This window comes from Protopterus annectens, chromosome 10.part0 (genome assembly GCF_019279795.1).
Source record: "Protopterus annectens isolate FY-2018-M chromosome 10.part0, PAN1.0, whole genome shotgun sequence".
NCBI classification, from domain to species: domain Eukaryota; kingdom Metazoa; phylum Chordata; order Ceratodontiformes; family Protopteridae; genus Protopterus; species Protopterus annectens.
The window spans coordinates 1765103412-1765116251 of record NC_056744.1 but is presented as its reverse complement, the minus strand read 5'-3'; positions in this window follow the sequence as shown (position 1 = coordinate 1765116251).

Below are 12840 nucleotides of genomic sequence, written 5' to 3'. Positions count from 1 at the left end.
AGCACATTTGTACCACCTATACATCCACTAGTTGCTGCTTATAGCAAACTAGTCGAAGACGATCATTACAAGATGGATGGGGGACATACCCCAGGTAATAAGCATAGGTACAATCTTAACTTCAAACAACGAGAAGCCCTACATACCCTGCGTAACAACAGTGACATTGTGATTCGCCTCTGGACAAAGAGGGAGGGATTGTTGTTTTTGATGCAGTTAGATATCACAATGACATGATGCACATGTTGGCAGATGAGAGGTTCTATGAACCTGTTTCTGAGATCAGAGTAGACACTATAATTAATAGAGTACAATCTACTCTTACCACTTTACTCACGAATGAAGTCATAGATCAAGCGCTGTTTGATTTTTTGTATGTAATACATCCACTGTTACCGATGATTCAAGGCCTCCCAAAGATTCACAAGGACCCAGTTGTACCCCCTATGAGGCCGATAGTTGCAGGCAGGGGGTGGTCCACCGAACCTCTCTCCATTTTTGTAGAGGCTCAGTTAAGACCATTGGTTGAAGCAAACAGCTTCATCCTTAGAGACACCAAACAGTTTCTGTTGGATCTCTATCAATATGTGAATTCTTGTACATGTGTGGATGATTTACTTTGAGTAACAATGGACGTTCAGTCTCTTTTCACTGTTATACCCAATGTGGAGGGTATCGAGATGATTGGCACTTATTTGAGGAGATCGGATTTGTCATCAGGCTTAGATATTGATTTGGTTCTTTTATTATTAGGTATGGTTTTGGAATCCAACATTTTTTGTTTTCAAAAACAATTATTCTTACAGCGGGATGGCGTAGCTATGGGCACTTCTTGTGCTAATAGCTACGCCAACCTAGTTATGGCTGAATGGGAACATCAACACCTTTTCCAGAATGAGTTGTACAGAGAGTTTGTACCTTTTACAGGCTTTGTAGACGACCTGTTTCTGGTTTGGAGAGGCACATCTACACAGTTGGATGATTTTTTTAGACAAGTTAACAGCTCTCTGGGGTTCTTGAGTTTTACAATGGAGTGGTCATATACCAGCATCCCATTTTTAGATGTGTTTGTGGAGAAATTACCTGGAGGGATTGTGAACACAGGTCTATACCGCAAATCTTGTTATAGAAACACCTTGCTGCACCGCTCTAGTATGCATCCTGGCTTTGTCTACAGTAACATAGTCCGTGGACAATCCATGCGCACATCTAGATACATACCAAGTGACTCCAATTTTAGAATAGGACTAGTAGACCTAGGAAAGAGACTTAAAGAGCGTGGCTACAGTGCTTTAGACCTTAGCAAGGGGATGGATGATATCATCACCCTCAGAGATAGTAGAGCCATGCCCTACTTCTCTGAAGGGGCCTCCAGGATCTACACAGCTGATAGGCTTGAACAACATGCCGATGATACTTCCTCATCATACAATAATAATGTTATGTTTCCCATTTACTACACTAGAGACATTGGTACTATTAAAGAGGTCTTTGTTAAGCATTGGCATGTGTTGTCAGTTGACTCCACTGTTAAGGAAATTACTGGAGACAGACCTAGATTTGTGTACCGTAACAAGAAGAACCTCAAGAATCTGTTATGTTATCCCAGAGCACACTCCCCTTGTTCGTCCAGACAGGGACCTTACATGGTACCTTGTCACAATTGCAACTTCTGTTCTTACATTCTCACTGATCCCATTTTTGGGTATCCCCATGGTTCTGGTGTATATAACATCCGTGTCAGGGGCAGCTGCATGTCCAAGGATGTGGTATATTTAGCATCTTGTACAGCATGTCCAGCCTACTACGTAGGCAAAGCAAATCGGGTACTTAGAGACAGGATTCGTGAACATGTTTACCACACCAGGAAGGGTCACCTTTATAATGCACTTGCTAAACACACTAAAGAGTGTGGCCCACATCATTGGTTTAAATTTAGGATTTTAGAACAGATCTCCAGAACACATAGGAGGGGTGACACTGAGAACTACACAGAAGTTCGAGAGATCAATTGGATAATTAAATTTAGGGCCGATGTTTCACCTGGACTCAATGGTAAAGTTCCTATACGTCCATTGTTGAGGGCCAGAAGGTTGCGACACTACAAATGAAGTTTCCTAGTACATGCTTTCATATACTTTTATTTTGTTTTTTTGACATTGTTATATATGTTTAGAGGTTTTATGTAGATTGAATGCAGTTTCTATGTTGAATTTTAGCATTGATTTTAGTAGAGGTTTATATCTCTTTAAGGAGTGCTTGTCATTTTGGCCTTTTTGTATTTATAAACTACATGTTTTAGTGATGGATTTGTAATAAGGTCTGATGAAGCTATTTCAGCGAAGCTAACCTTGTCATGTCAGAATAAACCTGGTTTTTACTATTCAAAGGATTTTGGACTTTCTTGTTGCTTGGATTGACAGTTGTTGGCTTGTGGGATTCACGTGCACAGTTGGTACGACTGTATCCCCTTCATTGTTTTGCTCTATGATTATCTTTTATTTATAAGTTCATTTTTGCTGCTTATCGTAGAACATTCACTCCAATAGGTCTCTCTGTCATTTGGTTATCGTTTTAAGTTTTCTCAGTCCTGTTGGAGGCATGATTGGAGGAACAACCACAAATAGAGTTACCGTGATACTTTACATAACAACCAGGAAGTTCCTGTGATGTCACGACCGGTCTCTGACCGCTTGGCAGACTGTTTGAGAGCTGAGAGGAATCCGTTAGCCACGTTTGGTGCACAAGAGGATAATCCGGATAATTCCAGCAGCTTGGATTTTGATCGTGAAGGTCTGCGTTCAGCAACAGAGAAATTAGAACTGGATTTGTTTAGACTCAACGCATGCAGACGCAAAGGCAGCACTTTGAGGTCTGCATTCAGCCGGCTCATACCGAGAGGACTTAGGGTGCTCAAGATGCCAACCACGGGCACCCTGTATCCGGAACTGCTGTTTGATTGGCAGCAGTTGAACATTGAGGTAAGCCTCAACTACATGAGGTTGATGAACAATTTTTTTCTTCCGATTGAAGAAACACTTAGAGAAGAGATTAAGAACTGCCAATTGACTATCTATGCTAAGTATCCTGCTTTTGCAGTAGATAATGCTTTTAACCTTATGTTAGACAATGTTTCACAATATGAGCGACGCTTTTCAATCAGAAAAGAGCGAAACTTCAGAGGGACAGTTCCGACTTTAGAATGGGCCATATCTTCACCTGGCCTAGGAATAATGTGAATGTTAGTAATAGTCGTGCTGTTACCACTACTGAGACTTTTAAAAGATCTATCACTGACACAGCTTTAGTGAATGATATAGATGTGGTTCATGTTGTGTGTTCAGAGAACGCTAACTTAGTTGTCTCTGATATTGCAGTTACTAATGATTCTATGAATGTTATTCTGAATACTGATGTGAGGGACAATACTGCCCCCGATAGTGACACTGTGAGTGCACAGTCAGATAACAATGAGAGGACACACACCCAACCTTCTGAACCTGTAGTTCGAAGGAAAATCATTAATTCGACAGTGGGTAGGGTTGGTGAGACTTCCAACACTGGGAATGGGAATGTCAATGCATTGTCTGCTTTGAATTCCATACAGCCTTTTAATAACAGACACCCTTTTCCTATAAAGACATATACCAGCGAGATGAGGGCACGCTCCAACAGCAGGGGGTGCCACAAATGGAAATTATCTCCGGACAAATCCTCCAACCGGAGTATCAAGAAAATATGGGAGGGACAGAAACAGACTTAGTATTCAATTTGTCCAGTTATGAGTTAAATTGTTATGAGTTGCAAGTACTTTCTAAGGGCCTTACATTTATTCCTACTATGTATAGTAGGTATGAGGAAACATTGAAGGATTTTAAACTGTTCATTAGGAATTTGTCTTTAAAGATTTTTTTCAAGGAGTCAGGACCCTCAGTGTATAACGCTGCTTTCAAGAAACCGAGCACATTTGTACCACCTATACATCCACTAGTTGCTGCTTATAGCAAACTAGTCGAAGACGATCTTTACAAGATGGATGGGGGACATACCCCAGGTAATAAGCATAGGTACAATCTTAACTTCAAACAACGAGAAGCCCTACATACCCTGCGTAACAACAGTGACATTGTGATTCGCCCTGCGGACAAAGGGGGAGGGATTGTTGTTTTTGATGCAGTTAGATATCACAATGACATGATGCACATGTTGGCAGATGAGAGGTTCTATGAACCTGTTTCTGAGATCAGAGTAGACACTATAATTACTAGAGTACAATCTACTCTTACCACTTTACTCACGAATGAAGTCATAGATCAAGCGCTGTTTGATTTTTGTATGTAATACATCCACTGTTACCGATGATTCAAGGCCTCCCAAAGATTCACAAGGACCCAGTTGTACCCCCTATGAGGCTGATAGTTGCAGGCAGGGGGTGGTCCACCGAACCTCTCTCCATTTTTGTAGAGGCTCAGTTAAGACCATTGGCTGAAGCAAACAGCTTCATCCTTAGAGACACCAAACAGTTTCTGTTGGATCTCTATCAATATGTGAATTCTTGTACATGTGTGGATGATTTACTTTGGGTAACAATGGACGTTCAGTCTCTTTTCACTGTTATACCCAATGTGGAGGGTATCGAGATGATTGGCACTTATTTGAGGAGATCGGATTTGTCATCAGGCTTAGATATTGATTTGGTTCTTTTATTATTAGGTATGGTTTTGGAATCCAACATTTTTTGTTTTCAAAACAATTATTCTTACAGCGGGATGGCGTAGCTATGGGCACTTCTTGTGCTAATAGCTACGCCAACCTAGTTATGGCTGAATGGGAACATCAACACCTTTTCCAGAATGAGTTGTACAGAGAGTTTGTACCTTTTACAGGCGTTTTGTAGACGACCTGTTTCTGGTTTGGAGAGGCACATCTACACAGTTGGATGATTTTTTTAGACAAGTTAACAGCTCTCTGGGGTTCTTGAGTTTTACAATGGAGTGGTCATATACCAGCATCCCATTTTTAGATGTGTTTGTGGAGAAATTACCTGGAGGGATTGTGAACACAGGTCTATACCGCAAATCTTGTTATAGAAACACCTTGCTGCACCGCTCTAGTATGCATCCTGGCTTTGTCTACAGTAACATAGTCCATGGACAATCCATGCGCACATCTAGATACATACCAAGTGACTCCAATTTTAGAACAGGACTAGTAGACCTAGGAAAGAGACTTAAAGAGCGTGGCTACAGTGCTTTAGACCTTAGCAAGGGGATGGATGATATCATCACCCTCAGAGATAGTAGAGCCATGCCCTACTTCTCTGAAGGGGCCTCCAGGATCTACACAGCTGGTAGGCTTGAACAACATGCCGATGATACTTCCTCATCATACAACAATAATGTTATGTTTCCCATTTACTACACTAGAGACATTGGTACTATTAAAGAGGTCTTTGTTAAGCATTGGCATGTGTTGTCAGTTGACTCCACTGTTAAGGAAATTACTGGAGACAGACCTAGATTTGTGTACCGTAACAAGAAGAACCTCAAGAATCTGTTATGTTATCCCAGAGCACACTCCCCTTGTTCGTCCAGACAGGGACCTTACATGGTACCTTGTCACAATTGCAACTTCTGTTCTTACATTCTCACTGATCCCATTTTTGGGTATCCCCATGGTTCTGGTGTATATACCATCCGTGTCAGGGGCAGCTGCATGTCCAAGGATGTGGTATATTTAGCATCTTGTACAGCATGTCCAGCCTACTACGTAGGCAAAACGAATCGGGTACTTAGAGACAGGATTCGTGAACATGTTTACCACACCAGGAAGGGTCACCTTTATAATGCACTTGCTAAACACACTAAAGAGTGTGGCCCACATCATTGGTTTAAATTTAGGATTTTAGAACAGATCTCCAGAACACATAGGAGGGGTGACACTGAGAACTACACAGAAGTTCGAGAGATCAATTGGATAATTAAATTTAGGGCCGATGTTTCACCTGGACTCAATGGTAAAGTTCCTATACGTCCATTGTTGAGGGCCAGAAGGTTGCGACACTACAAATGAAGTTTCCTAGTACATGTTTTCATATACTTTTATTTTGTTTTTTTGACATTGTTATATATGTTTAGAGGTTTTATGTAGATTGAATGCAGTTTCTATGTTGAATTTTAGCATTGATTTTAGTAGAGGTTTATATCTCTTTAAGGAGTGCTTGTCATTTTTGGCGCCTTTTTGTATTTATAAACTACATGTTTTAGTGATGGATTTGTAATAAGGTCTGATGAAGCTATTTCAGCGAAAGCGCTAACCTTGTCATGTCAGAATAAACCTGGTTTTTACTATTCGAAGGATTTTGGACTTTCTTGTTGCTTGGATTGACAGTTGTTGGCTTGTGGGATTCACGTGCACAGTTGGTACGACTGTATCCCCTTCATTGTTTTGCTCTATGATTATCTTTTATTTATAAGTTCATTTTTGCTGCTTATCGTAGAACATTCACTCCAATAGGTCTCTCTGTCATTTGGTTATCGTTTTAAGTTTTCTCAGTCCTGTTGGAGGCATGATTGGAGGGGAACAACCACAAATAGAGTTACCGTATACTTTACATAACAACCAGGAAGTTCCTGTGATGTCACGACCGGTCTCTGACCGCTTGGCAGACTGTTTGAGAGCTGAGAGGAATCCGTTAGCCACATTTGGTGCACAAGAGGATAATCCGGATAATTCCAGCAGCTTGGATTTTGATCGTGAAGGTCTGCGTTCAGCAACAGAGAAATTAGAACTGGATTTGTTTAGACTCAAACGCATGCAGACGCAAAGGCAGCACTTTGAGGTCTGCATTCAGCGTCGGCTCATACCGAGAGGACTTAGGGTGCTCAAGATGCCAACCACGGGCACCCTGTATCCGGAACTGCTGTTTGATTGGCAGCAGTTGAACATTGAGGTAAGCCTCAACTACATGAGGTTGATGAACAATTTTTTTCTTCCGATTGAAGAAACACTTAGAGAAGAGATTAAGAACTGCCAATTGACTATCTATGCTAAGTATCCTGCTTTTGCAGTAGATAATGCTTTTAACCTTATGTTAGACAATGTTTCACAATATGAGCGACGCCTTTTCAATCAGAAAAGAGCGAAACTTCAGAGGGACAGTTCCGACTTTAGAATGGGCCATATCTTCACCTGGCCTAGGAATAATGTGAATGTTAGTAATAGTCGTGCTGTTACCACTACTGAGACTTTTAAAAGATCTATCACTGACACAGCTTTAGTGAATGATATAGATGTGGTTCATGTTGTGTGTTCAGAGAACGCTAACTTAGTTGTCTCTGATATTGCAGTTACTAATGATTCTATGAATGTTATTCTGAATACTGATGTGAGGGACAATACTGCCCCCGATAGTGACACTGTGAGTGCACAGTCAGATAACAATGAGAGGACACACACCCCACCTTCCGAACCTGTAGTTCGAAGGAAAATCATTAATTCGACAGTGGGTAGGGTTGGTGAGACTTCCAACACTGGGAATGGGAATGTCAATGCATTGTCTGCTTTGAATTCCATACAGCCTTTTAATAACAGACACCCTTTTCCTATAAAGACATATACCAGCGAGATGAGGGCACGCTCCAACAGCAGGGGGTGCCACAAACGGAAATTATCTCCGGACAAATCCTCCAACTGGAGTATCAAGAAAATATGGGAGGGACAGAAACAGACTTAGTATTCAATTTGTCCAGTTATGAGTTAAATTGTTATGAGTTGCAAGTACTTTCTAAGGGCCTTACATTTATTCCTACTATGTATAGTAGGTATGAGGAAACATTGAAGGATTTTAAACTGTTCATTAGGAATTTGTCTTTAAAGATTTTTTTCAAGGAGTCAGGACCCTCAGTGTATAACACTGCTTTCAAGAAACCGAGCACATTTGTACCACCTATACATCCACTAGTTGCTGCTTATAGCAAACTAGTCGAAGACGATCTTTACAAGATGGATGGGGGACATACCCCAGGTAATAAGCATAGGTACAATCTTAACTTCAAACAACGAGAAGCCCTACATACCCTGCGTAACAACAGTGACATTGTGATTCGCCCTGCGGACAAAGGGGGAGGGATTGTTGTTTTTGATGCAGTTAGATATCACAATGACATGATGCACATGTTGGCAGATGAGAGGTTCTATGAACCTGTTTCTGAGATCAGAGTAGACACTATAATTAATAGAGTACAATCTACTCTTACCACTTTACTCACGAATGAAGTCATAGATCAAGCGCTGTTTGATATTTTGTATGTAATACATCCACTGTTACCGATGATTCAAGGCCTCCCAAAGATTCACAAGGACCCAGTTGTACCCCCTATGAGGCTGATAGTTGCAGGCAGGGGGTGGTCCACCGAACCTCTCTCCATTTTTGTAGAGGCTCAGTTAAGACCATTGGCTGAAGCAAACAGCTTCATCCTTAGAGACACCAAACAGTTTCTGTTGGATCTCTATCAATATGTGAATTCTTGTACATGTGTGGATGATTTACTTTGGGTAACAATGGACGTTCAGTCTCTTTTCACTGTTATACCCAATGTGGAGGGTATCGAGATGATTGGCACTTATTTGAGGAGATCGGATTTGTCATCAGGCTTAGATATTGATTTGGTTCTTTTATTATTAGGTATGGTTTTGGAATCCAACATTTTTTGTTTTCAAAAACAATTATTCTTACAGCGGGATGGCGTAGCTATGGGCACTTCTTGTGCTAATAGCTACGCCAACCTAGTTATGGCTGAATGGGAACATCAACACCTTTTCCAGAATGAGTTGTACAGAGAGTTTGTACCTTTTTACAGGCGTTTTGTAGACGACCTGTTTCTGGTTTGGAGAGGCACATCTACACAGTTGGATGATTTTTTTAGACAAGTTAACAGCTCTCTGGGGTTCTTGAGTTTTACAATGGAGTGGTCATATACCAGCATCCCATTTTTAGATGTGTTTGTGGAGAAATTACCTGGAGGGATTGTGAACACAGGTCTATACCGCAAATCTTGTTATAGAAACACCTTGCTGCACCGCTCTAGTATGCATCCTGGCTTTGTCTACAGTAACATAGTCCATGGACAATCCATGCGCACATCTAGATACATACCAAGTGACTCCAATTTTAGAACAGGACTAGTAGACCTAGGAAAGAGACTTAAAGAGCGTGGCTACAGTGCTTTAGACCTTAGCAAGGGGATGGATGATATCATCACCCTCAGAGATAGTAGAGCCATGCCCTACTTCTCTGAAGGGGCCTCCAGGATCTACACAGCTGGTAGGCTTGAACAACATGCCGATGATACTTCCTCATCATACAACAATAATGTTATGTTTCCCATTTACTACACTAGAGACATTGGTACTATTAAAGAGGTCTTTGTTAAGCATTGGCATGTGTTGTCAGTTGACTCCACTGTTAAGGAAATTACTGGAGACAGACCTAGATTTGTGTACCGTAACAAGAAGAACCTCAAAAATCTGTTATGTTATCCCAGAGCACACTCCCCTTGTTCGTCCAGACAGGGACCTTACATGGTACCTTGTCACAATTGCAACTTCTGTTCTTACATTCTCACTGATCCCATTTTTGGGTATCCCCATGGTTCTGGTGTATATACCATCCGTGTCAGGGGCAGCTGCATATCCAAGGATGTGGTATATTTAGCATCTTGTACAGCATGTCCAGCCTACTACGTAGGCAAAACGAATCGGGTACTTAGAGACAGGATTCGTGAACATGTTTACCACACCAGGAAGGGTCACCTTTATAATGCACTTGCTAAACACACTAAAGAGTGTGGCCCACATCATTGGTTTAAATTTAGGATTTTAGAACAGATCTCCAGAACACATAGGAGGGGTGACACTGAGAACTACACAGAAGTTCGAGAGATCAGTTGGATAATTAAATTTAGGGCCGATGTTTCACCTGGACTCAATGGTAAAGTTCCTATACGTCCATTGTTGAGGGCCAGAAGGTTGCGACACTACAAATGAAGTTTCCTAGTACATGCTTTCATATACTTTTATTTTGTTTTTTTGACATTGTTATATATGTTTAGAGGTTTTATGTAGATTGAATGCAGTTTCTATGTTGAATTTTAGCATTGATATCTCTTTAAGGAGTGCTTGTCATTTTTGGCGCCTTTTTGTATTTATAAACTACATGTTTTAGTGATGGAATTGTAATAAGGTCTGATGAAGCTATTTCAGCGAAAGCGCTAACCTTGTCATGTCAGAATAAACCTGGTTTTTACTATTCGAAGGATTTTGGACTTTCTTGTTGCTTGGATTGACAGTTGTTGGCTTGTGGGATTCACGTGCACAGTTGGTACGACTGTATCCCCTTCATTGTTTTGCTCTACGATTATCTTTTATTTATAAGATCATTAGATCTATAGTATATGTAATCGAAAGAGAAACCAGTCCACAAAATGAGAATTTCTGGTCAGTTTCCTTATCTGAAATTGCATGTTTGTACAGTCAGCAAAGACCTTGTACGCAATGATGTCACTGCACTGACACTAGCTTAACAGTAAAATACATGCAACTGTTTAACTGATTAAGAACTCCAAAGCTCTTGCCTGCAAAAAAGTTAATTTGCGCTCATTCTACTCCTTCCAAATTGCCTCTCAGTATGCATGAGGCATGTGTGTTCATGATTGCATAACAGTGTGTGTGTGTGTGTATGTGTGTGTGTGTGTGTGTGTGTAGTGACCATCTTAATTTGAGTTTAGTCTGTATATGAAATGTCATTATGCTAGATGGCCATACCACCCTGAATGTGCCTGGCCTCATCTGATCTTGGAATCTAAGCACAGTTGGTCTTGGTCTGTACTTGGGTAGGAGATCAACTGGGAATAGCAGGTGCTGAACGTTTATTATTTCTTTTGGTATATATTTCAACACTGGTTGGTTCAAATATTACATACTTTAACCTAAAGGAAATGATTCACTAGTCAACAATCAATTTCTGATAGGCCCTACCTCATTAACATCCTAGATATGATTGGAACACTATAGACAGTTAATATTTATTGGGATGAAAATGAGTTATGAAGCATTAACCATTTTTACTGGAGTTTATAAAAACAGACATTCAATAATGTTGAAGCACTATAAGCTTTATGCATATTTGTTCTTTTTGATAGTTATTCTCCCTGTTATGCTTAATTTGCATACAGTCACTGATTGGACCAAGATGTCTTTTACCACTACCATATTTCTCCATAAATAAGACCTAACCAGAGAATAAGGCCTAGTATGGTTTTCCAGGGTGGTCATGATATAAGCCCTACCCCAAAAATAAGCCCCAGTTAAGATCGTCAACAACACATGACAGACGTGTTGAATTATAAAATAATAATATTTTTGACACCTGTTGACTGAGGTCATTGTACTCTGCTCACCATTTTCAGACCATTCAGACACCCAACTACTTCTCTTTGCAGAAAGGCATAAGATTCTTTCCCCGGGAGTCCTCCATGATTCTTACTGCAACCCTAATCCTCACTCACACTTGATGGTTGAGATCATTGGCCCATAAACACTGGCAAATGTACTTTGATTGGCCAAAGTACAGACAACGCATGTAAAACGTGTGCACTTGATAATGAATGGGTGTGGTTGTGTCTTCTTAACCATTGCCATTTTGAGTTGCCACTCCTGTCTCATAAGTCTTCAATTAACCCCCCCCAGACAAGATGAGTGCAAAAAGAAAGACCTATTCCATCGAGTATAAGAAAACTCCAGCCAAACTAGAACTTCCAATGAGTGACCGACCAAACCTCCTGTAACAGAGGCACATGAGATATATGCAAATGACCCTTCTGAACATCAGGTGTTTCAGCTGAAACAACTGATGTTCATAAGGGTAATTTGCATATATCCCATGGGGTCTCCTTTAGATTACCGAACCGACACTTCACCGACACGCAGAAGACCAAGACGAAACGACCGACAGGTAAGTTGACCGAAACGGTGATTTGCCGACAGCTGAAAGACCGACAAGGGTAACGTGTGAGCGCGACTCGGTAAGTGTGCGATAGTGACGGATTTAGGAGTGGTCAGGTAAGTGTGCGATATTGTGGGATTTTGGGTTAGGGTGTGGGAAAGGTGAGTGTGCGGCAGTGTCAGAGTTAGGGTTCGGGTAAGGTAAGTGTGTGATAGTGACGGACTGTAGATTGGGAACGGGTTAAGTGAGTTAGGTTTAGAGTGCGGGTAGGTTGAGTGTGCGATAGTGACGGGCTTTATGTTTTAGGGTGGGTTAAGTGAGTTAGGGTTAGGGTGCAGGTAGGTTAAGTGTGCGATAGTGACAGTCTTTAGGTGTAGGGGTGGGTTAAGTGAGTTAGGGTTAGGGTGCGGGTAGGGTAACTGTGCGGTAGTGTCGGACCTTAGGGTTAGGGTTTGGGTTAAGGTTAGTGGATATGTCATTGTGTGTCGTGTAGTTTACGTTGTTTGTGTCGGTGTAACGGTGTTCGGTTTTGTGAGTTGTCGGTGTTGTGTGTTTTCGGTTATTTGGGGTCGGTGTTTTGTGTGTCGGTGAATTGTCGGTTCGGTAATGTAAACTAGACCCATCCCATGTGCCTCTGTTACAGGAGGTTTGGGAGGTCACTCATTGGAAGTTGTACCTTGGCTGTAGTTTTCATTTAGTTTTTTCTGATTGGTTTTTCAGTGTGACATTCTAACTCTTTGTTTTAATTTGTTATTTGGGATATTTTGCAGTCACCCTAATGAAAATGGACATCAACAGGGTATAACAACCCTGTGTTTCTTATGTTTAGTCAGACA